The sequence below is a fragment of the Salvelinus alpinus genome, chromosome 11, assembly GCF_045679555.1.
Source record: "Salvelinus alpinus chromosome 11, SLU_Salpinus.1, whole genome shotgun sequence".
NCBI classification, from domain to species: Eukaryota; Metazoa; Chordata; class Actinopteri; order Salmoniformes; family Salmonidae; genus Salvelinus; species Salvelinus alpinus.
Genome location: NC_092096.1, coordinates 45698543 through 45725065, shown reverse-complemented (window position 1 = coordinate 45725065; position 26523 = coordinate 45698543). Strand labels below are relative to the sequence as shown.

At 44.1% G+C, this 26523-nt stretch overlaps 1 protein-coding gene across 32 annotated transcripts in view; it reads left to right on the top strand.

Moving 5' to 3' along the window:
* LOC139534247 (receptor-type tyrosine-protein phosphatase delta-like) overlaps positions 1 to 26523 on the top strand; it is a 393734-nt gene that overhangs the window by 161689 nt on the left and 205522 nt on the right. For 3 of the 32 annotated variants that reach the window (XM_071333247.1, XM_071333246.1, XM_071333217.1), the window contains exon 1: positions 14769 to 15145. The exons of 28 other annotated variants lie outside the window; for them this stretch is intronic. The gene's annotated coding sequence lies outside the window, so the exon portion shown is untranslated. Of the gene's footprint in view, positions 1 to 14768; positions 15146 to 26523 lie in introns of those variants that run through there. One more of the 32 variants, XM_071333248.1, reaches the window with a different exon arrangement.

The following is a 26523-nucleotide window of genomic DNA, read 5'->3' as shown; positions in this document are numbered from 1 at the left end:
TATTTATATTGAGTCCTATAATTAAGACAGATCAATACAACTGCAGTAACTCTTACTCCTGATTCCCAGGGTGGTGTGGGTGTGTGTGTGTGTGTGTGTGTGTGTGTGTGTGTGTGTGTGTGTGTGTGTGTGTGTGTGTGTGTGTGTGTGTGTGTGTGTGTGTGTGTGTGTGTGTGTGTGTGTGTGTGTGTGTGTGTGTGTGTGTGTGGGTGTGTGTGTGTGTGTGTGTGTGTGTGTGTGGTGTGTGTGTGGAGGGGGGTGGTTCGGTGGGTGGTTCTGTGTGTGGAGGTGGTTCGGTGGGTGGGTGTGTGCGCGCGCACGTGTGTGTCAGTGTCTGTGTAAGAGAGAGAGAGAGAGTGTGTGTTTCAGGGTGGCCCGTCACACAAAGCATACACCACACACTCAGCCTGTGAAATTACTACCAAGTCTTATCATAGTCGGATCAGTGGGTCTCTTGTGAAATCTGCTATGTTCCATTAACAGCAATGTGATATACGTTGTCATTGGCGAGAATGTACTTTATGATGTTTTATGGAGTGTTGTGCCTATAAAGTAACGCTAATCAATGCCTTATACCGTATACAGAGTAAGTTAGCATTGTAGTAATAGAAGATAACACAAGGTCATACAATTCACTATGTTAGGCTGTAATTTATCAAAAGTGGTATCTATCAAAGTATCTGACAAGTTAGGGAAAAGTAGTCTTCACACATTGCAGTAAAGCACTTCAATTTGTGCCCAGAAACATGAACGATCCCAGAAATATCCCATGTGATTCCACTTTACCCCCAAAGGTATCCTCAAATACCATCTTGTATATACCAGAGCCCTATAGGGTGCTGTTTGTCAAGCCTCTAAAACATCACAGTTGTATCTTAATACAGTGCAGGGAAGAATCCTACAGTATCACCAGCGACGTGGTTCGGAGGCTGCAGACAAACGAATCATCTACATCTAGACACTGACAGTACTTTAGCGAGCTGTGTCTCATCAGAGTCTGCCTCTTGTTATGTGTATCATCAGGATGGCAGCAGTATCATCTCTGTGGTGGCAAACAAACGGGTCAGGTGGATTTAATGGAAAAGGACAAACTGTTGTGAGTGGAGTAGATGCATTCTTACCCAAAGCAATTCAAGTGCATTTATCAGACTTTTGATGAATGAATGGTGCCGTTTAAGGTAATGGCTACCAACAAGATGCAATGCATCTGATGTGTTCATGATATACGATTAATAAATGTACCTGTAGTAATCCTACTGATTATAACCATCAATTTATATACCACCAGTGTATGTTGTTTTAACATGAATAAATGTACAGCTTTACTGCCTTATACAGGACAATTGACATGTCATGAATGCTTATAACAAGTCTTGGAACACACAATCAGTTTAATTAAGGACTTATTCACAGACCGTTACACAAAAAAACGTCACCCAATCAACAAGTCTGACTCATCAATCGATCGCTCCAGCTGGCCTGGTTCAATTTCAACCAAGCGTACCCCTCCTTTTCTCCGTCTCCCTTATTCCCTTTGAAAAAGGCTAGCCAGTGATTAGTGATCGCTATAGCAAGGAGACTGACCCTTCCTCCTTCCCTTCTTGCTTCGGACCTTCAGGGGCGGAACTTATCAGCTACAGGGGATCAGGCAATCTCCTCCACTTCAGAACGGGAGTCCATTGTGTCCGACTGCTGTCTCTGGATAATCTGTGTGGCTAGCTGACAGATATGCTGTGGACACACACACACTCACACACAGATCTACTGGGGTCAAGCACGATAACGGGATTACAGGGAGAGATGGAAGTCCGGGTCTGGGGCTTGTTAAAGAAAAGGAGAGAGGGGATGGAGAGATAGAAGCAGAGGGGATGAAAGAGAGAAGGGACTGATATTAGGTGCGATTGAGCGCTTGTCGGGGGGTTTTGGCTGGAGATTAAGATGAGGGAGGAGATTGACACACACACACACACACACACAGACACACAGACACCATTCCCTTCCACTACCTTATAAAGTTAATTAAATATGCCATGAAATTAAATGTCCAATCAAACAGCATTGCATATAGGTCAACCTACAATGGCAGACTGTGAAAACAGCAGACAGTCATATAGTCCAGCCATTATGCTATACTCCCTTGGTTTTTCTTAGCGACAAACTTTTTATTTAGTTTTGTCGTTTTTCTTTTTCAAATAAATGCATATAAAGATACTCCCGACCCATCCCCTCAGTCACCATCCACCCACCAGCATCTTCCCGCCCCACCCGGAAACAGTCCTTGATAATTACTTGAAATGTTTGTTCTAATCTTTCTGGATTAACAGATTGGGGGAGTAGGCAGGTCTGGTTGATAGTGATTTATCAGTCTGTTATTCAGTCTGCCTTATACAGGTCAGACGAGAGAGAGAGATCTACTTCACTTACTTTGGCAATGTTAAGATATGTTTACCATGCCAGTAAAGCCCTTAAATTGAAATTGCAGCGAGAGAGAGAGAGAGAGAGAGAGAGAGAGAGAGAGAGAGAGAGAGAGAGAGAGAGAGAGAGAGAGAGAGAGAGAGAGAGAGAGAGGTCAAGCAGAACTCTAAGAGGCTGTGATGCACATACAGAGACCCTGGGAGGCAGTGTGGTAGGCAGTGACACAGAGCTAATGCCTTGTCACACAGACTGTCAGCAGATTAGCCAGTGGATTACACCACAGCCATTAGATGTGCATGGAGCGAAAGGGCACAAACACAGGAGAGGAGAAGAGAGAGAATGGGGGAGAAGTGGAGGAGAGGATGGGAGGGTGGCAAGAGGGTGGAGAGAAGAGGGAATGGAGAAGAGATAAATGTGGAAAAGAGAGTGTAGGAAAAGAGAGGAGAGTGGAGGGTAGGGAGGGGAGGAGAAGAGGGAATGGAGGAGAGATAAATGTGGAAAAGAGAGTGTAGGAAAAGAGAGGAGAGTGGAGGGTAGGGAGGGCAGGAGAAGAGGGAATGGAGGAGAGATAAATATGGAAAAGAGAGTGTAGGAAAAGAGAGGGGAGTGGAGGGTAGGGAGGGCAGGAGAAGAGGGAATGGAGGAGAGATACATGTGGAAAAGAGAGGAGAGTGGAGGGTAGGGAGGGCAGGAGAAGAGGGAATGGAGGAGAGATAAATATGGAAAAGAGAGTATAGGAAAAGAGAGGAGAGTGGAGGGTAGGGAGGGCAGGAGAAGAGGGAATGGAGGAGAGATAAATATGGAAAAGAGAGGGGAGTGGAGGGTAGGGAGGGCAGGAGAAGAGGGAATGGAGGAGAGATACATGTGGAAAAGAGAGGAGAGTGGAGTGTAGGGAGGACAGGAGAAGAGGGAATGGAGGAGAGATAAATGTGGAAAGGAGAGTGTAGGAAAAGAGAGGAGAGTGGAGGGTAGGGAGGGCAGGAGAAGAGGGAATGGAGGAGAGATAAATATGGAAAAGAGAGTGTAGGAAAAGAGAGGAGAGTGGAGGGTAGGGAGGGCAGGAGAAGAGGGAATGGAGGAGAGATAAATATGGAAAAGAGAGGAGAGTGGAGGGTAGGGAGGGCAGGAGAAGAGGGAATGGAGGAGAGATAAATGTGGAAAAGAGAGGAGAGTGGAGGGTAGGGAGGACAGGAGAAGAGGGAATGGAGGAGAGATAAATATGGAAAAGAGAGTATAGGAAAAGAGAGGAGAGTGGAGGGTAGGGAGGGCAGGAGAAGAGGGAATGGATGAGAGATAACTGTGGAAAAGAGAGGAGAGTGGAGGGTAGGGAGGGCAGGAGAAGAGGGAATGGAGGAGAGATAAATGTGGAAAAGAGAGGAGAGTGGAGGGTAGGGAGGGCAGGAGAAGAGGGAATGGAGGAGAGTGGAGGGTAGGGAGTAGAGGAAGAGAAAAGGATGTGGGAAGGACGTTGTTTGGAGATGGTAAGAATAGATCAACATGAAAGTGGCTTGGAGAGAATAGAGAAGAGAAGAGGAAAAAGTGATAAGATAGGGGATGGAGGGGAATAGAGACGAGGTAGAACATGCAGAGAAGAGGAGTGGAAAGTGTATAGTGGCTCAAAAATAGGAGGAGAGGATGGGAGGAAAACAGAGGACAAGAGGGGCGAGGAGGAGCGGTGAGAAGTTGAAAAAGTGAGTGCATGCACAATTGCACCGAGAGGAAGGGTGGAGAGGAGAGAAGAGGGATGGAAATGAGGGGACCCGGGGAAAATTAGAAGAGGAAGAGAGGAAAGAGAGGGATGTGAAGCAGAGGAGAGGAGGCACAAGTACATGTTAAAGTAGATGAGAGAAACACACATGGTGAACAGAGATATAAAACATTGAGGCTAATTGATGTTGAAGAACAGCAGATGAAAAGAACAAAGAGAAGTGCTAAGAAGAGAGGGGAAAAGGTGAAGATATAGAACCAGGAAATGCAATAGAAAAAAAAGGCGATTCAACCAGTTGACATAGAGAACTGCCCATCCTCTATATGTTCATCCGTCAAGTCAGTCCAGATCAAATCCAAAGTGACCTATCGGTTAATCATGACGTCAATGTGGGTAATATCTGGATTATAAATACAAAATAAACACATGGAGTGACGCAGAATATTTAATACGAAATGTTGTCACATAATATGCATGTTTTGGTCATACTCTCCAAAATAATATTGACATCTGAGTTGTGCATATACAAACGCACCCTGTCGAAGCTTATGTAACAGCATTGTCTGTCAGAGAGATTATTGTCTGTGCTTGCAATGTAAAGTCTGGATCAGAAATGATGTTGTGTTGCGTAACAACTACAGCATTGATTTTCAGCATGTGAAACTTGGCTCTGGTATTAGTACAGTGAAGCAAAGATTACACGTAATAGATATGATATGTTGTGCAATGGGGCATGTATTGACATAAGCCTTGTGTACCCTCCACTCCACGGTGAGCCGTTGCAGACAGTTTTGGGACCAAAGTCGAAACGTTAATGGAATATGTTTGCTTAATGCCCTAATTCAGCACAAGTGAGACGCACAGTGAACAAGATGAACTAGTGTGGTAGCTAGGTAACCTGAAAGAAAGAACTTTGCATTGATGGTTGTATTAGTAAGGCTATAATTGGGTGAACTTGCGTGCCTATGTCAGTTGTTATGACATTCCATGATATTCGTTATAAAGGTCTCATGACATAAGATCATTGCTCAGTAGTTGACCGGAGTAACCATGCAAAGAGAATACAAAAAAGGGTTAAAAACATGTAAAGGACATACCCATGCTCACATCCAGTGTCACAAACGTTTAGAACACCTATCAACAAAAGTATTCCCACTTTACCTCCATTCCAGTCAGATGAGATTGATCATCCACATCACCAATCCCCGACACTCGGCTCCAGTGAAGAGGTGTCAGCCATCTCAGCTGGTGTTTTTGCTTGGGATAATCGACTTGCCATCCCCACCACAACACCCCACTCCCCCAGTCTAATGAGCTGTTATTGCCCCTGCGTGGGCTTCTTTGGGACCCATAGTTATCGAAGAGTAAGAGGAAATATGCCAGGTTAACTAGGGCTAATGGGAATTTCTGATGTGCATTGTGAGGGGTGATGGGATTGATAAATGTCTCACGTATCATGGCGTGTATCTGCATATGAGCTGCTGTACAGAATATATGGCATACAGTGTGAATGCTCAACACAGAGAATCCATGAAAACACATGGATTTAGTGAGTGAGTGAGTGAGTGAGTGAGTGAGTGAGTGAGTGAGTGAGTGTAGTGTGACAGGAAGGCTTATGTCTTTCAGGGCACATTTGCTGTTTGAGTGATTTGAATGTGTGCTCCTCCCTTGGAATGAGCTGAGTCTTAGGAAAGCCATGGCGGGTGGGGGGGGGGGGTCTAGATGAGTTAACCCCCCAGTGTTATTTAGACCGTTATTATGATAAGCACCACACACACACGCGTGTGCCCGCGCGGACGAACGCACACAATCACACAAACATTCATATGCATACACACGCTCACACAAGCGCATAAACACACACACGCACTCATGTAGCATGCACAAGGTGGAAATTGACAACCTATAAAACAAGTTCTAACACACTAAGTTCCAACACATCTGGGATGGGAGCCATTTTCCTCTTTTAAAAGTCTCCACATTCAGAGTACCCAGATGAAAGTTGGGTATGCACTGAATTAGCCAGTGAGAAAACTCAATTTCCTTTGCGATTTTATGAGCGTTTAATTTGAAACAATTAAGATATTATAGGCGCCAGGGATACACTAAACCGAGAGGCAGCTGGGAGCAATCCCATAAACCCTTCGGCCCGTGAACGAGTCACCTTGCCTTTCTCTCTCTCGGCTCGCCTCCTTTGCGCTCTTCCTCTCCCTCACTACTGGCTTCCCCTCGCCTTCCTCTTCTCTATCTCTAATTGCCTCCCCTCATGTTCCTCCTCTCTCTCTCCTGCTTGCTTCCCATCTCTCTGTCTCTCCTCTTGCCTCCCTTCCCGTTCCTCCTCTGTCTCTCTACAGTATCTCTGCTTGCCTCCCCTTGCGTTCTTCCTCTTTCTCTCTCCACCTGCCTCCCCTCCCGTTTCTCCTCTCTCTCTCTCCTCTCTCTCTCCACCCGTTCCTCCTCTCTCTCCACCTGCCTCCCCTCGCGCTCCTCCTCTCCGACTCCGCTTTCTTGAAGTGCCGCCTGACGTAGGTAGCATTCAGCCTCGCCAAACACAAATAAACGTACTTATCCTCCCATGAGCTTCTACAAGCTCTCCTACAGTACCTTCACCAACCAATCAAGTGCCTCTCAAATGGATCCGTTGGCTGCCTATCCGAAGGCCTAATTGTGTCAAGATGGTGAAAGGAGGAAGCGAGGGCATTTTCCATTACAACTTTGATGATGTCAGAGGACGAATAATTAGCATGTGTGTTATTTATTACAGTATGGAAGAGAAAGAGATGGAAAGTGAGGGAGAGCAAAAGAGAGATGTAAACTATAGGGGGCAGCAAACAGTAACAGGTTTGTACATTATCATAGGCACAATGAATTAATAGTAATCATAAAACATGGGACACATATAGCGCTTTATATTTTTTTCTATAGGGGTTGATACATATTTTGTTACAGGAAATTAGAACCTCTTTGCTATACGGAGTGTACAAAACACTAACAATACCCGCTCTCTCCATGACATACTGACCAGGTGAATCCAGGTGAAAACTATGATCCCTTATTGATGTCACTTGTTAAATTCACTTCAGTCAGTGTAGATGAATTGGAGGAGACAGGTTAAAGAAGGGTTTTTAAGCCTTGGGGGGGGGAGTGTTCTTAATGTTTTGTACACTCTGTGTATACGTATGTAGGATCACAGATGTAGGATCTTAATTTGATCACTCTTGTGTTGCTGAGAATTTTGCTGCACTTCAGGACATACACACTTCTACTGTATTTGAGGTTTAAAAAGGCTTCTAAAGTTAGTAATTTCCACTTTAAAATGTCAGACTTGAAAAATGTATCAACCCCTACTAAAGGTTTCCATTATTATTATCTAAATTAATTTTCACATTTCCTGTTTTCCTGCTGTAGCAAACTGGCTCAAATTAAGATCCGACATCTGTACAAAGTTTAACCATATTCCTAGTTAAAAAACAACATTAATATTTGACTACACTTGTAGATGATTTTATAATCCCATCAAAATGAGAACCCTGAATGACCATTAACTATTCATTACGTACCAATAGTAATATAAATCCATGAATGTATAGCATCGATGACCTTGCACTGTCCCTTACTTCAATGGACATGACACCCTGTTTGTTTGTGCAGAACTCACATCACTCCCCAAACATCAAACTTCATGTTTACTCTCTCAAACACTCTCCCATCAAACCTCCCTCGATCCCTCTCCTCCCACCCCCCTCCATAGAGGGGCTTCGGGAGGTGTGAAATTGATAAAGGTGCGCTTGTGAAAATGTCATTGGGGAATTAGCCGGTAGGCTCTCCACTTTGTGCTGTTGGGTGCGGGGGGGTTGGGGGGGGGGGTGATGGATTGGGCCGGTCGAAAGCGCCTTTTCATGGACACTGAACTGTAAAATGGAGGACCCGGGCAGACACAATAGCCGTGATCAATCGGCCACGCCCGGAGAGTTCTGGTTAATGCCTGTTGCTGCACGGTGAGAGGTGAGCCTGGCTATGTACACACAGAAAAGAGAGAGAGAGCATGGGAGGGTCATATCATGACATAATCAGCTTTGGGAGGGGAGGGGAATGGGTAGAGAGAGAGTAGAGTGGACGATAGGTGAGGAAGAGAGGTAGAAGAAGGTGGAGAGATAGAGAGAGTGGAGTAGATGATATGTGAGGGAGCGAGGCAGAGAGAGGGGAGAGATAGAGAGAGTAGAGTGGAGGATAGGTGAGGAAGAGAGGCAGAGAGAGAGACGGAGAGTGGAGGATATGTGAGGAAGAGAGGCGGAGAGAGAGCGAGTAGAGTGGAGGATAGGTGAGGAAGAGAGGCAGAGAGAGAGTAGAGTGGAGGATAGGTGAGGAAGAGAGAGAGTACAGGATAGGTGAGGAAGAGAGGCAGAGAGAGAGAGTAGAGTGGAGGTTAGGTGAGGCAGAGAGAGGGGGTGAGGTAAAGCGAGTAGAGTGGAGGATAGGTGAGGAAGAGGCAGAGAGAGAGTGTAGAGGATAGGTGAGGAAGAGAGGCAGAGAGAGCGTAGAGTAGAGGATAGGTGAGAGACAGAGAGAGAGTAGAGTGAAGATAGGTGAGGAAGAGAGGCAGAGAAAGAGAGTGGAGGATAGGTGAGGAAGAGAGGCAGAGAGAGAGAGAGTAGAGGATAGGTGAGGAAGAGGCAGAGAGAGAGTAGAGTGAGTGGAGGGGATGTGAGGAAGAGAGGCAGAGAGAGGGGGAGAGGTAGCGTAGAGTGGAGGATAGGTGAGGAAGAGAGGCAGAGAGAGTGTAGAGTGGAGGATAGGTGAGGAAGAGAGGCAGAAAGAGGGGGAGAGAGAGTAGAGTGGAGGATAGGTGAGGAAGAGAGGCAGAGAGAGAGTAGAGTGGAGGATAGGTGAGGAAGAGAGGCAGAGAGAGGGGGAGAGATAGAGTAGAGTGGATGATAGGTGGGGAAGAGAGGCAGAGAGAGAGTAGAGTGGAGGATAGGTGAAGAAGAGAGGCAGAGAGAGAGTAGAGTGGAAGATAGGTGAGGAAGAGAGGTAGAGAGAGAGAGTAGAGTGAAGATAGGTAAGGAAGAGAGGCAGAGAGAGAGTAGAGTGGAAGATAGGTGAGGAAGAGAGGCAGAGAGAGAGTAGAGTGGAAGAGAGGCAGAGAGAGAGAGAGAGTGGAGGGGATGTGAGGAAGAGAGGCAGAGAGAGGGGGAGAGGTAGAGTAGAGTGGAGGATAGGTGAGGAAGAGAGGCAGAGAGAGAGTAGAGTGGAGGATAGGTGAGGAAGAGAGGCAGAGAGGGAGAGAGAGAGTGGAGGGGACGTGAGGAAGAGAGGCAGAGAGAGGGGGAGAGAGAGTAGAGTGGAGGATAGGTGAGGAAGAGAGGCAGAGAGATAGTAGAGTGGAGGATAGGTGGGGAAGAGAGGCAGAGAGGGGGAGAGATAGAGTAGAGTGGATGATAGGTGGGGAAGAGAGGCAGAGAGAGAGTAGAGTGGAGGACAAATCCTCACACACACACACACACACACACACACACACACACACACACACACACACACACACACACCCTTACCACCACATCAACCAATGCAGATCTGCACCGTATCCCCACTCCACTGAATCCTTTCTTGGGACTTGGTTCTCTCTCTCTCCGTGGTCTCTCTCCCTCTGCTGTCAAAGAGAAGACAATATTCTTCAGCAGACAGGAACTGTCAGAACACGTACACTGCACGGCCACTGCCACTGCACGCCATGCTTCCACGTTAACCCAATTCAGCTCTAATGGAATGTGATTGCCTTTCAAGCCCATCACAAGACATCCTGAATCCACGTTAAACCCGAACAGAGCTCGGAGCTCTTTCAGCGCCTGTCGCGATCGCCAAGTGTGATGGATCTTTTGTAATAAGGCATTGTCTAATAATGATGACTGTGCATACGTTACTGTAAGGAGCAGGTTACTGACTATGACCATATGCCTCGGGCAAAAATAGGTCACTACAAATGCATTGCCGGTAGAAGATGAGTTGTTACTTACATGTCAAGGTAGAATGTGAACACAACCAAGGTCATATACAGTAGAACTAGGGCAGATGAAAAAATATATAGCCTCTCTATCTGGTTCAAATTCAGTACTGTTTCATATCGTGTTACAGTACAGTTGGGGGCAAAGCTATAAAAAGTCATTTTATAGCAATATTACAGATTGTGTAAGATTTAACAATAGGGCTGCTTGGATTCAAGTCAGTATATCAACAATATATCAACAGCACTCAACCCAAAATGAAACGTAATCATTGCAATCATTCCTTTTCAAAGTTCGAGGGTAAACTTAGCAACAGCTCCAAACAAAGTCTCATAGCCCTCTTCTTTGTCCTTTTTGTATCATGAACTCAGCAATCATTAGGTGTTCAAATCTCGACAAACTGTTAATTGACCATTAAGTAAGACAATACATTTCACCGTCCATCATCGCCAACGCGTTCTGAGACATTCTGAGAAGAGAGACATACTGGGTTTCTTGGCTGAGATTCACGCTGGGGTTTTGTTGGGTGTTTGGCATACGTTGTCATGCCTTTGGGGTGTTGTCTGTAATATCACCTTGGTGGTTGGTTGTCACCTTCGGCATTTAGCCAAATTGTTGTGCTTGGCCAGTGGCCATTTACAAGTCAATTTCGTCTGTCGTCTCGACACGTCGGATTACATTTATCCGCTTAGGAGATCATTATCCAAAGAGTGAGAGGCAATAGCCTGATGGCAGGGAATTAATTTTACGATGACTGGTTTACTTGATTGGAAAAGGGGTGGGTTTAAACGGCACATTGCGGTGAGGGTGGATCGACTCTAAGGAATTGAATGGAAGTTGTTTTTGGTGGGGATACAAGTTCTGTCTCTCTACCCCTGGGTTATAAATAGTGTTGTCCTGAGATGCACAAACAGAGAGTAATGACATGACGTAGAATCATCTATAAAGGCACAGCACCATGGCAAGGATACACACACCTTGGCCTGGCCTGTACCTTAGGGTTCTGTATAAGGATGTATAAGGATTACATATTGGATATTCTTGCATGGTCTCGCTATATGACGTCTGTTAGAACTCCCTGTGTGGTCCTAATGTGTATAGGTATTGATTTGCCCATAATACAGATGTTAGAAGATCATTTTCTAATCCAGGGGTCAATCCATTTTAACTCAATCATTTCTTGTAATTAATTGGAAATTCTACTCATAAATTGGACCAAAAATACTCATTAAGAAATAATGGACAATTCATTCATACTGTACACGATTCATTGATCCAAAGTCTGATTAAATGCTCAATCTTGATACAACTAAACACAGTGTGTGCTGGTGGGCCTTTGTGGGAAATCCATGACTTTATCGCTCAGTAGCTCCTTTAACTCTCTATCTAACTTGTGTAACAAGGAAATCGATTTCCGACTTCTTTTTTTCTTTCTCCGCTGAACAATGTGAACTCACACAACAACAAGTTGGAGCTTTAAAAGGTGGTTTATATCCTTGCTGAGATAAACACTACCCCAGTATAGGAGAAGTCTTGTCCAAGTCAATACATTGATTTGCGGCATAACAGCTGTCATATAGTCTGGCTCGTGGCTCAGAGAGAGACCACTGTGGTAGGAGGCTGGTGCCCATGCAAGCCCCAGATTGACTTGTAGTTTTTGATAAAGTGTCTGTCCTTCAGGACATTCTATCCCCACTGTCTCTAAGCTCATTATTGAGCAAGCACCAAAACGACAGTAACACCCTTTCAACCAATGAGTTGCAGCTGTTCATTCATGATAGTTAACTGTCGATATATTATGTGTAAACCGTTGCAACCTCGTGAAAGGATACCTTATTGTAAAGCGTTGCCAATATAAATACCGTCATTTGGGTTGATAAAGTCAACAAAATATATTTGCTGTGTAAAAAAACTAACAAACATGGCTACCAGTTCAGATCAGCCTTATGTTCAGTATAATTGCAGGTAATCAAAGGCACCAATTTGCATTATGGGACTTGATGATGTATCCAATAAAGCATGCCAAAGGGACCGCCCACAAATGAGGATATTCAAAAGCTCGTCAGTGTTTTTGTGATTAGTCAAGGTCTCCAGAGATGTACAGAACCACGGTGGGGGTGGAAAGTTCGACACTGATCTCAGTGTTGTTGTTGTTGAACTGTTTGTCGAGATAACCTGGTTCAAGCATTCCTGACATTACCCTGAAGAAGGCACAGTGATGCTGAAACGTTGCTGTTCTACCCAATACATTACTGGGAGTTCATGTATATAGAGTGTGCAGCTCTCTTGATTTATTTTTTGTTGTTGTTAACATACAGCATGTGGTGGTGAAGCCATAGTGGGTGGATGGGTTTCCCACTTTATGTATTGTAATGTACTGTAGGTACATGTTGATGAATCGTGTGGCTCGGTTGGTAGAGCGTGGCATTGTGGGTTCGATTCCCACAGGGGACAAGTGCAAACATACGGCAGGTAGCCTAGTGGTTAGAGCGTTGGGCCAGTAACTGAAAAGTTGCTAGATCGAATCACTGAGCTGAGAAGGTAAAAATCTGTCTTCTTCCCCTGAACAAGGCACTTAACCTGCTGTCATTGTGAGTAAGAATTGATTATGAACTGACTTGCCTAGTTAAATATGAATAAATGTATGCTCTCTACTGTAAGTTGCTCTGGATGTCAGCTAAATGACATAATTTATTTTTTGAGTTAAAGTCCTTTTAACATTGTTCAGCTTATGATATTCACCATCTGCTCCAGATGTGGTGTCACCCTAGTAACTTTCACTACGTCGCCGGACATAATAGGGAACAAACTTGACTTCTCTCGTTCAAAAGGAGAGAAATACTGTGTCACAGCCAAGCATCTGCATTGCCTTGGTTTCGAATCCATCTTATTGAAAGACAGTTGGTTTATGGACTCTCGCCGTCTAGTTCTACATGACAAAGTTCACCCATTATAGGTAATGAGTTATCTTGATAAATCCCACCCTTGCCCTCATTTATCAACAGTAGCCTGCCGTATTACACCCCTCGACTGTGCCAAAAGCAGAAAAAGCACAAGGTTAGACCCAGAACGGGATTGTAAATCCACTAACTAGTCTCATCCAATTATATTCAAAGAGAGAAGGGGCTTGAAAACGGTAGCTGTGGACGTATTGCGTCCGTATCTTGTACTGCTGTTATAGCTTGCATTGTACAGATGTAGGATCTTAATTTGAGACAGTTTGCTACAGCAGGACATGCGGCAACAAGACATTTAAATTATTATGTGGATTATAATTCATGGACATTTTTGTAGCGGTTGATACATTTTTCGTAAGGAAAAATCAAGTCTGAAATTTCAAAGTGGAAATTACAAACTCAGAAGCCTTTTTAAGCCTCAAATACACTGCATTGCAGGAAAGTTATCCTGCAAAAGGGTGATCAAATGAAGATCCTACATCTGTAATGCATCTGATAATGTCTACTTAAGTTAGTCTATAGGTTAGTCACTATAGTATGTTTAAACTAAAGTCATGCAGTGTTTGTAATACATTGCAAGCAATGCAAACACATTTTCAAAGAAAGTTTTCATGTTTTCATGCTGTGGTATCTCAAAGAATGCATACAATGTATACTGTACTCTGTACTCTGTAGACCTAAAACCTCAACAACACGTCAAGGACGAATCATTTAATCATGGCTTTTGCTCTTGTGTTTTTCTCATCAATCATTGGAATGACATTAAAACAATTGTAGAGAGAGAGAGAGAGAGAGAGAGAGAGAGAGAGAGAGAGAGAGAGAGAGAGAGAGAGAGAGAGAGAGAGAGAGAGAGAGAGAGAGAGAGAGAGAGAGAGAGAGAGAGAGAGAGAGAGAGAGAGAGAGAGAGAGAGAGAGAGAGAGAGAGAGAGAGAGAGAGAGAGAGAGAGAGAGAGAGAGAGAGAGAGAAAGAAAGAACTGTTTGTGCCTGCAGGCTAAGTTGTTCATTGGAAGCTTTGGGTCCCTGCCACAAAAGCAAGTTTCCTCCAAACACCCTCATTTATCTGTCGCTCTGGGACATTGTTTTTCAGCCTCTAAATCAGGGCCCGGCATATACTTTACTTTGTTATGGCTCTGTGTACTCTAGAATACAATGCACAAAGATATGATATTGATAATTTAGTTTCAGTCGATAATATTGGCTTTACAAAGGTATATGAATAAATAACAGTATTAGGATTAGCAGTAAATATGTGACTAGTTCTTAAAACAATCATATATGGATTACTTTATTGATGCTTCAAGGGCAAAAACATTGTCAGAAGTAATATTTTGTAAATATTCCTCTTGGAAATGTTTCAAATGCATGTGGCTTGTGAATGGTGGAGTTCCCCAGATAAAACTATCTGAAAGCCCAAAATAGCTATAAAAAAACAAATACTCTCTCTCTCTCTCACACACAGACACACAGACACACACACTGTATTCTTTATTTTCACCATCTGAAAACAAATTTTCCGACCATTTTTACCACGTATAACAAATGTTTCCCTGAAAAACGTGTGATGATGTCCAAACTCCAACATTCCTTTGGTGGACTGAAGGGGAGAAAGTTTGAGCTCTGGGAGTTAGTTGATCCTGGTGAGTGACGTCACCTTCTATCCCCACTCGGTTTCTGTGCCTGAGTCGGGCAGTCTGTGTGAGTGTCGGCAAGAGAGAACGCGTCCCTGCCGCACCGCACACAGAACAGACACAGTCTCGACACATAGAATAATGAAGACCTAACGCACACAAGGACGGGAAATATACCACATGTTTTCATTGCTGGACATTCTGGTCCCTCCGCTCGCTGTGGTGGTTTGCATCTTGCACTGAGGAACATTCATTCGAGAAAATAAAACTCTAGGAAGAGGCGAAATTAGAGTGGGCAGACTGGAAAAGAAGCGTATCTGTAGACGGATTATTTCTCGTATACTGCTGTCATTCTGGATGTAACTCGCGACTATTCTAATAGCCTACAACTGGAGAGACCGAGTTCATAGACTACATGCAAATATGATGTTAAGGTAAGCTTCTATGGAAATGACCATTCAAATTGGTGAATTTGTGGATGTTTGACTTTTCACGCACAGTGTTGCCGGACTGAAGTCGTCTCCAAAAGCATTTAAAATAGTGCGTGTTGAGATGCGATTGATTTGTTGTATTTCTTTATTGTCAAATATAATGGAGCACCAAACTCTGTCTGTGCTTAGGCTACATTGCATTTTTTGAGTTGTATTTATGGACTCGTTTATGTTGTTTGTGTTTTGTATAGAGAATACAATAATACTGTAGTTTATTTAGGTTGAATTGACTCTGAATAGACCTGCCTATTTTGTGAGGGACGCACGAATCTCCTTTAATTAAATGTATCATACGTGCACATTTACAACAGGATACAAGTATTTATTTGAGTTATGTTTATGACTATTCTAGTATACTAGGCGATTTTGGGGATCTGGGTATTCGTTTACTGTATGATAGGCTAATGTAAATTCTACAGCAGTAGGCTGCGGCCTATGATAGGCTACAATAATAAAATAAATATAGTACATTAATACCCTTTATCGATAGATGATTGCGTTCATAAAACATTCATAGTCATTGTATTTGCTCATCAGAAGAAATAACATCGATGTAATGATGATGGTGCTGTTTTAGTAGGCATACTATTAGGTTTCGATAGTGATATTACAGTTTAACTGGAAAACGACGTTTTTCGAAGTTGTGTGGAGTCTACTGTCACGATTTAAAGCCGCATTCCTCGCGTTCGCACAAGAGACGCGCACCATATCTATGTTGTTGCCTATTTTTGGAACACATTTTTGTTTCCCCGAGGTCCTAACTGAAAAGTCGGCAGGGCGAGCTATATCCCTTGGTTTACAGGCATTCAAAAGGCACACAAAAAACGCCTGTCACAAAATCAGGTGAAAGTGAACCTTTTTTCCGTTACAGTTTTTCCAGTACAATTGCGCACAACACCTGTGCTCACTGAGCGAGTTTAGCCACTAGGGGCCTTCCTAGCCTACTCTACAACTCTACAGTGAGGGGGGGGGGGGGGGGGGTCAGGAGACCAGTGATGCCACAAAAAGACAGGCTATTCTCTCCCCTTTGCCTCATCGTGTGGAAGAATACATAAAACACAGACACATTTACATGTTTGACTGCACTGGGCCTTTAACAGCATAAAAGGTTACCACAGAAACATTTGATAATAATACGGTTATAATGCTCTGTGCTGGCCTGCTGCTTATTTGATCAAATGTAGGCCTATTTTTAAATGTGAAAGATATCACATTTTGGGTTAATTGCTTGTTTTATATGCATTATATAATTGTATTCTATTTTCTCGGTTTGAGAATTTTCTTGAACTGATTGATATGTGCCTGCATGAAACACAGTAAATATGCATGGCTTGGCGTTTGGTTATCCTACAGTACATTCAGCTGCCTTATAGCTCACTATTTGGTTGTATTGCGTTTGTAGCTCTGGGTGAAATGAAAAGTCAATAAGAGAGGTTGGAGTAGTGAGGTGTAAAATGGATTTTAAGTGCTTTGTAATTGTAATTGTAATTGTGTGTGTGTCTGTGGCTGAGCAGTCTTTATCAGTTTGTAGGCAGTAAGCACTCTGAGAGCTCACCTCTCTTTTACGTTTTACAGTTTCTAGCTCCAACAATTAGCACTCGCCCAATTTTGACACAACGCTCTTAGCGCCTGTCGCAACTCGATCGATTTCCAATTTCGCTGTTACGACAGCTGCCCTCAAAAGAGGAGACGAAATGAACATGCGTTAACGTGGAAGAGCCTAGTCGATTTAAGTGGTTCCACCCAAAGAGAGCTGACGTGAGAGATGAGCTACGTTGTTTTGAAAGCAGTGCTGAAGCCACCATCTTTTCTGTACCTGTCCTTGGCTGCGTGTCCCTGTGAAATCCTTTGAAACAATTCACGGTGTTGTTCGAAGAGCCTTTTCATCATAACTCTCAGAAACCAAGTTTCTATGATTGAGTGCGGCAGGGCAAGAGTGTATTGTGCATCGATGAGAGCGAGGCAGTTGCTAGTTAATTTGCAGTGTATTTCATGCTGGGACTGAACATTATGAAACAGGAGACAAGAAGAGCCTGCTGCCAAAGGATTAATAGATTCCCTTGCAGGTGAACCAAGCAGAGTGACTTAGCTAATAAAATCAGCATCCAGTCCCTCAGCCAGACTGAACAAAGTACCCTCTTAAGGGGTGTCTCCTTGTACAATGCTATTGTTCCACCACATCCAAGTGTCTATGACACACCATTCTATCGCAGAAGGGGAAGCAAAAAAAAAGAAAGTCTGTTTGAAAAGTGTTTTGTGTGTTTGTTTGTGTGCGTGTGCGCCTGTGTTGCCTGTGACCACTGCTTGTGGAGTGCCACACCAAAGCCGTGGACTGAAAAATCAACACTTACATAATGTAAACGGATACCTAAACGCAGGGCTGCAATTATGGGGCGCCAACCTGGTTGGAGAGAGAAGACCGCGGAGTGCCAATAGGTCTGCTAACAATCACCACCTCGGTTTGCATTGCCCTGTAATCTACTGGTGTAATCTAATTTATTTGTGCCAGCAGGCCTAAACTACCCCCCCCCCCCCGGCTGGCGCGAGAGGAGTTTTGACTGCAGCGGTCTTGGTGAAAAACATGGCGGGGCTGCTGCTGTGAGGATGTGTGTGTGCATGCAAGTGCGTGTATTTAATAGCGTGCCTATGTATGTGTGTATGTGCGTGTGCGCCTTCATGCGCGACAGTGTGTGTCAGGGGGACCTATTCTATGAACCCAGTTTACCAAGGAGAACCTGATGCAATGTGACAATGAGAAATTAGTTTGATTTAGCAGAACACTGATCAATCCCACAGCATAATAAAGTAATCATGCCTTCCTCCACCCCTCCTTCCTGGTTCACTTGGCTGCAGCCTGCCGTATGTTTCACTCAGCCCCTCCATCTACTGATCTACCCATGCTTACATTCCCTCGCCTAACCCCCTTTCTACCCAACTTCTGTTCAAGGGTGGTTGCGTGATATAAAACAGGGTGCATCCCTAATGGCGCCCCATTGCCTATGTAGTGCACTACTTTTGACCAGGACCCATAAGGTGCCCATAGGCCTCTGGTCAAAAGTAGTGCACTACATAGGGTATAGGGTTCCATTAGGAAAGCATTCAAAGAAGTCTGCCACGGGGCATTGGCTTTACACAGAGGGAAACACTAGCGGTATTGATATTCAGCTTATACCGCTGGGGTCAGAGTAATAAGAAGCCTATTTTCACGCACCGCCGGCATCACCTCTGCTGTCCATCACCCTGTCAAGACGGAGAACGATCCATAAATATTGTCTGGCGAGGAGTCTTTGCTTAGCACTAACACCAAATATACACACAGCACACACACTCACGCCGGTGCAAGAGTGCACACTCACACACAGACATGCGCGCACACACACACATTTTCTCTCTCTCTCTCTCTCTCTCTCTCTCTCTCTCTCTCTCTCTCTCTCTCTCTCTCTCTCTCTCTCTCTCTCTCTCTCTCTCTCTCTCTCTCTCTCTCTCTCTCTCTCTCTCTCTCTCTCTCTCTCTCTCTCTCTCTCTCTCTCTCTTTCACCAATACACGTCTTTACACCTTTGAGTAGTATTATCCTCTCCTCTGTCTCTCCCTCTGGTTTCATGGTGGAGAATGCAGTCTTAAGGCTATTGGGGCAATCAGCCCATCACCCACGTATCACAAGTGGGAGGGGATGCCACGACTGCCTGTCTCTGTATCTGTTTTTCAGTGGTGGATTGGGTTTCAACAGATACGACGGATGCCACATGTCAGTTGTCAGGAGATAGGCGGGCGGCTGCTGGTATGGATTTGCATTGGGGTCAGTAGGGATGGGATTCTGCATTTGACCTCCATTTTGGCTCGACAGAATGCCAGTCGCTACCAATCGTTAGCAGTTAGCAAGAACCAACTGGAAACCAATGGAAATAAATGGAAAGGAACCACCTCAAACAGTTTAGCTGTTCTGGATGCTAATATGATCATTACCTTCGACACTTGGCTAAGTAGCTGGGTAGATTTAGGCTTAATATAACAAGATTTAAATTTTGTCCCAAAATGGCTGTATTTTTGCCCTTGCTATCGTCTCCTTTTCTCTTATCTGTAATTTTGGGACAGAACAGAATCTGCAAAGGGGTTCATTTAAATAACGGACTGAACGAGGGAAATAAAAGGCAGGAGAAATGGAAGTCACGCCGCCCGCTCTGCGCATTCACGTCACAGTGCTTTATCAAATTATTCCACAATAGCAGCCACACAAGTGATGGAATTTCAATTAAAGTATGACAGTTTTAAAATGTGTTTCTGGCGCGTTAGGGGGAAAAAAAGGGATTTGGCACAGAAGTCTATATTCCCTGTTGGTTTCTCTCTTTCGCTCACTTTTTCACTTTCTTCCTCTCTCTCTCTGTCTATTTCTGTCTCTCGCTCTCGCTCTCTCTCGCTCCATCTCTTTCTTTCTTCCCTCCCCCTCTCTCTCTCTGTCTCTCTGTATCTCTCTGTCTCTCTCTCTCTTTGTCTATCTTTCTCTCTCTCTTTTTCTCTCTCTCTCGCTCTACCCTCACTCTCTTCCCCTCTCTCTATCTTTCTCAGAAGGGAACGACTAGGGTTTCAGCCCACAGAAGTCTATATTCTTTGTTGGTTTCTCTCTCTCTCACTTTCTTCCTCTCTCTCTGTCTGTTTCCATCGCTCTTTCTCTCTCTCTAGCTCTCTCTCTCTCAATTTCTCACTTTATTCCTCTCTCTCTGTCTGTTTCCATCTCTCTTTCTCTCTCTAGCTCTGTCTCTCTCTCTCTCTTTCTCTCTCTTGCTCTCTCTCTAGCTATCTCTCTCTCTCTATTTCTCACTTTATTCCTCTCTCTCTCTCTCTCTCTCTCTCTGTCTTTCTCCCTGTCTTTCTCTCTGTCTCTCTGTCTCTCTCTCTCCATGTCTCACTTTATTCCTCTCTCTCTGTCTATGTCTCCCTTTCTCCTTCTATCTCTGTATCTGTCTGTCTCTCTCTCTCTCTCTCTATTTCTCACTTTATTCCTCTCTCTCTCTGTCTCTCTTTCTCTTTCTATCGCTGTCTCTCTCTTTGTCTCTCTGTCTCTGTCTCTCTCTCTCTCTCTGTCTCTCTCTCTCTCTCTATCTCTCTTCTAGCTCTCTCTCTCCCTATACCCTCTCTCCCTTCCCCACTCTCTATCTCTCACAGAAGGGAACGACTAGGTTGAAACACTTTAGTTCTGAGGCACTCTACTGTAGTTATAATGATAAAGGGGGCTTTGGGAGAACGTTCAAGATGGAGTATCTTGGTTGATAGGCTTTTTCCAAGCACAATTACACTACCAGCTGTGAGAGATGGTGGGGTGGCAACAGATAAGTGCTAGGGACAGAGACTTGGCTCAGAGTAACCAAGTCTGACTAGTGGCTAGCTCATAAACTGGGGAAGTTCAACCTATATTTGACCCTCAGGGTCAAATATACAGTCTGGAAAGGGATTGTTATGCACTCGTTAACACATACACACAGGCATGGATACACACACACACACACACATACACACACAAACATCCTGTAGAGAGGTACATAACAGATGATCATGGACATCAGTGGAGGAAGTTTTGTCAGAAGGGAGATGGCTTCTCTTTAGATCAAATTTTTCTCTGCTGAGGCAGTCAAATCTTAGATTTTCTTCCACGTTTTAGCCCACACATGGTTCTGCCATTTCTTACATCGTGTCAAGAATCCAATGTGGTCCCTTCTGTGTTTCGGCTTTGTGTGTGAAACAAACAACAACAAAAACAAAGCATATTTTGCATTGGAAGCAGAGCTGAAGAACAATTATTGTTTAGCCTAGCTCTTCCATTTGTATCACTAGGAAACTGTCTACAGGGGGTAAAGTTATATTAGGAAACTGTCTACAGGAGGTCAAGTTCTAGTAGGAAATTGTCTACAGGAGGTAAAGTTATATTAGGAATCTGTCTACTGGAGGTAAGTTCTAGTAGGAAACTGTCTACAGGAGGTAAGTTATATTAGGAATCGGTCTACTGGAGGTAAGTTCTATTAGGAAACTATCTACAGAAGGTTAAGTTCTCTTAGGAAACTGTCTACAGGAGGTTAGGTTCTCTTAGGAAACTGTCTACAGCAGGTACATTTACATTAGGAAACTGTCTACAGGCGGTAAAGTCATATTAGGAAACTGTCTACAGGAGGTAAAGTTCTAATAGGAAATGTTCTACAGGAGGTCAATTTATATTAGGAAATGTTCTACATGAGGTAAAGTTATATTAGGAAATGTTCTACAGGAGGTCAATTTATATTAGGAAATGTTCTACAGGTGGTAAAGTTATATTAGGAAATGTTCTACAGGAGGTAAAGTTCTATTAGGAAATGTTCTACAGGGGGTAAAGTTCTATTAGGAAATGTTCTACAGGAGGTAGAGTTCTATTAGGAAACTGTCTACATGAGGTAAAGTTCTATTAGGAAATGTTCTACAGGGGGTAAAGTTCTATTAGGAAATGTTCTACAGGAGGTAGAGTTCTATTAGGAAACTGTCTACAGGGGGTAGAGTTCTATTAGGAAGCTGTATACATGAGGTAAAGTTCTATAAGGAAACTGTCTAAGGTTAGGTTCTATTAGGAAATGTTCTACGGGAGGTAAAGTTATATTAGGAAACTGTCTACTGGAGGTAAAGTTCTATTAGGAAAAGGTCTACAGGTGGTAAAGTTCTATTAGAAATTGCACCGACTCAGGCCAACCGGAATTTCACAGCTGAGGAATGCATTTAACAGTGATGGATGTTCATAATTTTTAAATGTTCCCAGATTCCCTGCAATACATGAAGCTACAAATATTCTAATCTTGGTATCTTGAGGTATCACATTGGTATGTTAGGTATTCTAAAAATCCAAAGATCAAAGCTAATTGTGTGTGTCGTGTGTACTTTTCACACTCTCTCTCTCTCTCTCTCTCTCTCTCTCTCTCTCTCTCTCTCTCTCTCTCTCTCTCTCTCTCTCTCTCTCTCTCTCTCTCTCTCTCTCTCTCTCTCCACATAGACCCACACCATCACACACATTCTATATAGAAAATATGCATTAAAGGATGCAAAAAAAGGAAAAACAGCTGGCAAGGGGCTTACACTGCTTAACAGCAAACATGACATGTCAGGGCCCTCGCATGGCTATACGCTAGCTCTCACATCTTTATTATGATTCCCTTTTTGTAGTTTGGTAGGGCTTCGGGAAACTCAATTCCCCTCACTTTGGAGGTCATGAGTCTCAGTTGGAATGATGTTCTTGCGGCCCTCCCTCTCTCTCTCCCTCTCTCTATCCCTCTCTCTCTCCCTCTCTCTATCCCTCTCTCTCTTCTCAATTATAGCAGAGCCCCTTTGAAGAAGCCAGGCGGAACTAAAATGACTTTTTATGTCCGGCGTAATGACCGCCATTTGGAAGGGGAGAGCGAGAGAGAGAGAGTGATAGAGAGAGTGATAGAGAGAGAGATAGACAGAGAGAGAAAGAATGCTGCAGGGAGTGAAAATGGCTCCGGTCACTCTGGCGTTGATTTCACCAGACAGACATAACCCTTAAAGCTTGTCCTTCCTCCTCCTCCATCTTCCTTTCTCCCTCCATCATCCTCTCTCTCTTTCTGTGCGGCAGGCTCTGATACAGGCCAGTGCATCAAGGCTCCTCTCCCCTCTGTAGTTCACTATTCATTTAGACCAAGGAAGCTTAGCAGCTTTAAGGCGGATTACGAGATGAATTGTGCCAGGAGACACGCAGTATATTCTCTTTAGGGGGAGGGATGATGTGTGGATGGGTGGCTGCTGCCAGAGGCCAGGGTGTGTTTGTGTCATCACCTGGCCAAGCAGCTGGCTCTCTTTTACAGTTCAGCTCTAATGAGCCTTGACAGTTTGGGGGCTGGAGTAATGGCGTTTTTTGCTGTGTCATTATTAATCTATTATTTTTATAGATTGGAGTTGTTTGGGAGAATTTCATCCCTGGAGTATAGCAAAGGAATTTGTCCTGTGGGAAAATGAAATTGTACTCGGCTCTCGAACGAATAAAAATAGATTTTATATTGAGATACACGATTATGACAGCAATACCGTCTCTTTTTCGTTTATGGCTTGTGTTTTGTATTTGGCGAACGCGCCGGTTCTTTCATATGTGGTAGACCTCTCCGGTCTGTCATGTTGACGCATTTGGATGACGCGAATGTTTCTGACTCCATTCTCAGCATGAGTCACCTTCCCTATTCTTTTTTTTTCTCCTTTCGCCCGGTGATATTTTTGGCATCCGATTCATGATGACAGGTGAAGGCTGTGTTTGTATCTTCAAAGTGAGCCGGGTGCTAGCAGACGCTACATACGTGGCATTTTCATGTATATTTTAAGAAGTATTTCAAAGGGGTTTCGCTTGTTGCATCACGCAGGGCGAGACGTTAACGTACTAGAGACAAGGCCTTGTTTATATTTAGGCGGCTCGAAAAAATATGGCTTGGATGACCCGCCGGCATATTTATAGAGTGGTTGTCTGTATATGTGTCCAACATTGGAGGCCATACTTGTCCATTAAGGTGCTTTTTGAAGCCCATACATTATTTGACTATACCTACATATGTGTTCACATATATCATTTCTATATTTGACAAAAATATGTAGTGGCGTAGCTGCCATTAAGGTTACAATGTAGCAATAACAGCAAACTAGGTTTCGCCTTGTACGCCTAGCTGGATATTAACTAAGTTTGAATGAGAGGATAGAAAGGAAATTAAATATCTCATAAGAAGATATAGATAGATATATGGGAAAGTTTAGCCGCAGGCACGTGATAGGTCAGGTTACTGTTCAAAGTATTTCAGACTGGGACAAATTAAGCTCACAAATAGAGACAGAAACGATATACATACCCTTCCAATGAGATCATGATATTATTTACCACCCGGAGTATTATTGGACGGGGATGATAATCTAGCCACATTATGATAATGCACATCATTTGGCTCCAACGGTAACATTTGATGTCAGCGACGACCAGATGCTCTGATGTTCGGTAGCAGTAGATTGTTGTCCCCTGACGGAAATAAAGTCATCAAGCCGATGACTCATCAGATTTCTGCCATTCTGAAGGGAAACACAAGGTATACATCACCGAGCATGCACAACGGTGGTCTTGTCGCTATGCAAAGGATTGGGCTACGTCGATAGTGAAAGACACACCATTGATTTAAGGACTGTCAGCTCTCCTTGAACTGACTAACTCAGTAGTTGTAGGTTAATGTGCGGTTCAAGGTCACACATACCAGGAATGCAACTCAATGCTGACTACGTAATCCTCTACCTGCCTCGGCCTAGTAGATGCATGTGTGGACCAACCCTGCAGCCTAAAGGACCATTCCAAGGAGGATTAAATGGCATAGTAACTGGACATTGCTTGGGCATAACTGTTGGAATGTGCATATGTGACATACAGGTAACTGATAAAATAAAGGGAACCCCAACATAAAGTGTCTTAATAGGGTGTTGGACCACCACGAGCCAGAACAGCTCCAATGCGCCTTGGCATAGATTCTGCAAGTGTCTGGAACTTTATTAGAGGGATGCGACACCATTCTTCCACAAGAAATTCCATAATTTGGTGTTTTGTTGACGGTGGTGCAAAACGCTGTCTCAGGTCCTGTTCCAGAATCTCCAATAAGTGTTCAATTGGGTTGAGATCTGGTGACTGACACACACACACAATTTAAACACCTTGTGCTCTTTTGAGAGCTGAGATCTCTTCTAGCCATGGAAGCCAAAATAATAACCCTAGGCATGATGGGATGTTAATTGATTGAATGAACTCAGGAAGCACACCTGTGTGAAAGCACCTGCTTTCAATATACTTTGTATCCCTCAAGTGTTTATTTTATTCTGGCAGTTACCTGTAGTTATTCCATATTCCAACATGTGAAAATTATCAACACTGAATTATTCATTTAAAGATGCACTATGCAGAAATCGATCCAACGTTTCCTGGTTGCTAAAACAAGCAGTCATTATAATATATTTTCCGTAACCAAAAATATTGTATATTCAGCTGTTTGAAACTGATGTACAAAATCCAAAAGCAAAACATGCAAAAACAAAACTTCAGAATGGGAGCATTGAAATAGGTAATGATGTGCACTGAGAGTCAGGAAGCAAGTATTTTAATAAATAAACGCAACATAAAGAAACACGAACAACGCACAGACATGAAACAGAAACAATGACGACTGTGGAAGAAACCAAAGGGAGTGACATATAAAGAGCTGGTAATCAAGGAGGTGATGGAGTCCAGGTGATTGTCATGCGCGTAACGCTGGTGACAGGTGTGCGCCCTAACGAGCAGCCTGTTGACCTAGAGGCCGGAGAGGGAGCACGTGACACTACTCCCTCCCCGACACGCGGCTCCAGCCTAAGGATGCCGACCAAGATGACGATCCCATGGATCAGGAGCGGACAAGTAACCTCTGCTAAGGCGCGGGAACCTGTCGATCTGGCTGAGGCGCGGGAGCATGACAACCTACAGCGCCGGAGAGGGAGCACACGCGACAGTACCCCCTCCCCGGCGAGCCGGAGGGGACCGGTCGCCTCCGCCGAGGCGCAGAAACCTGACGAACCAGCCGAGGAGTGAGAGCCCGATGAGCCAGCTGAGACCTCCCCGGTTACCTCGTTTGAGGCACGGGAACCTGTTCACCCAGCTCAGGCATGAGACCCTATCTAACCCCCTGAGGGCTCCCAGGTAGCTCCGGCTCCAACACCCAGACCCGACATCAGCCCCAACACAAAAACTAAAAAAAACACTCCCTGATGCTTCCCTTTGTTGGGTCGTCATTCTGTAAGGATGTGTGCTGAGAGATTGGAAGCAGGTTCAGAGGTGGAACGACCCCCAGATGTGTGTGTTCAGCGTGAAGGATTGGTGGCGCAAGGATGAATACAGTAATCAAGTGCTGATCCCACAGGACCGCGGGTGATGAAAATGGGGATTTAATGCACCTATAGGCCCAAGGGAGGAAGTGTTTGTGTTTGAGAGAGAGACTTTATCCTCCTCGTCAGGCAGAATGAAGAGCTCTTGTCAATCCAGTCCAAAGAGAGAAATTGAGGGATGGAAAGAGAAATAGAGGGATGGAAAGAGAGTGTTGAAGACAGGGCCTAACACACCCCCACGCTCCCTGATAGACAGTTAGACATGTCAGAGGGAAAGAGTTAGTAAAAAAGTCAAACTCAAACCATTGAAATACAGCAGTTAAATAGAGATGGACAGGTAGACGCCACAGAGTAAATGAGAAAGGAAAGAACCAGAAAAAATAGACATCCATTTCTACAGAGAAAGAGAAAGAGAGGGAGAGGA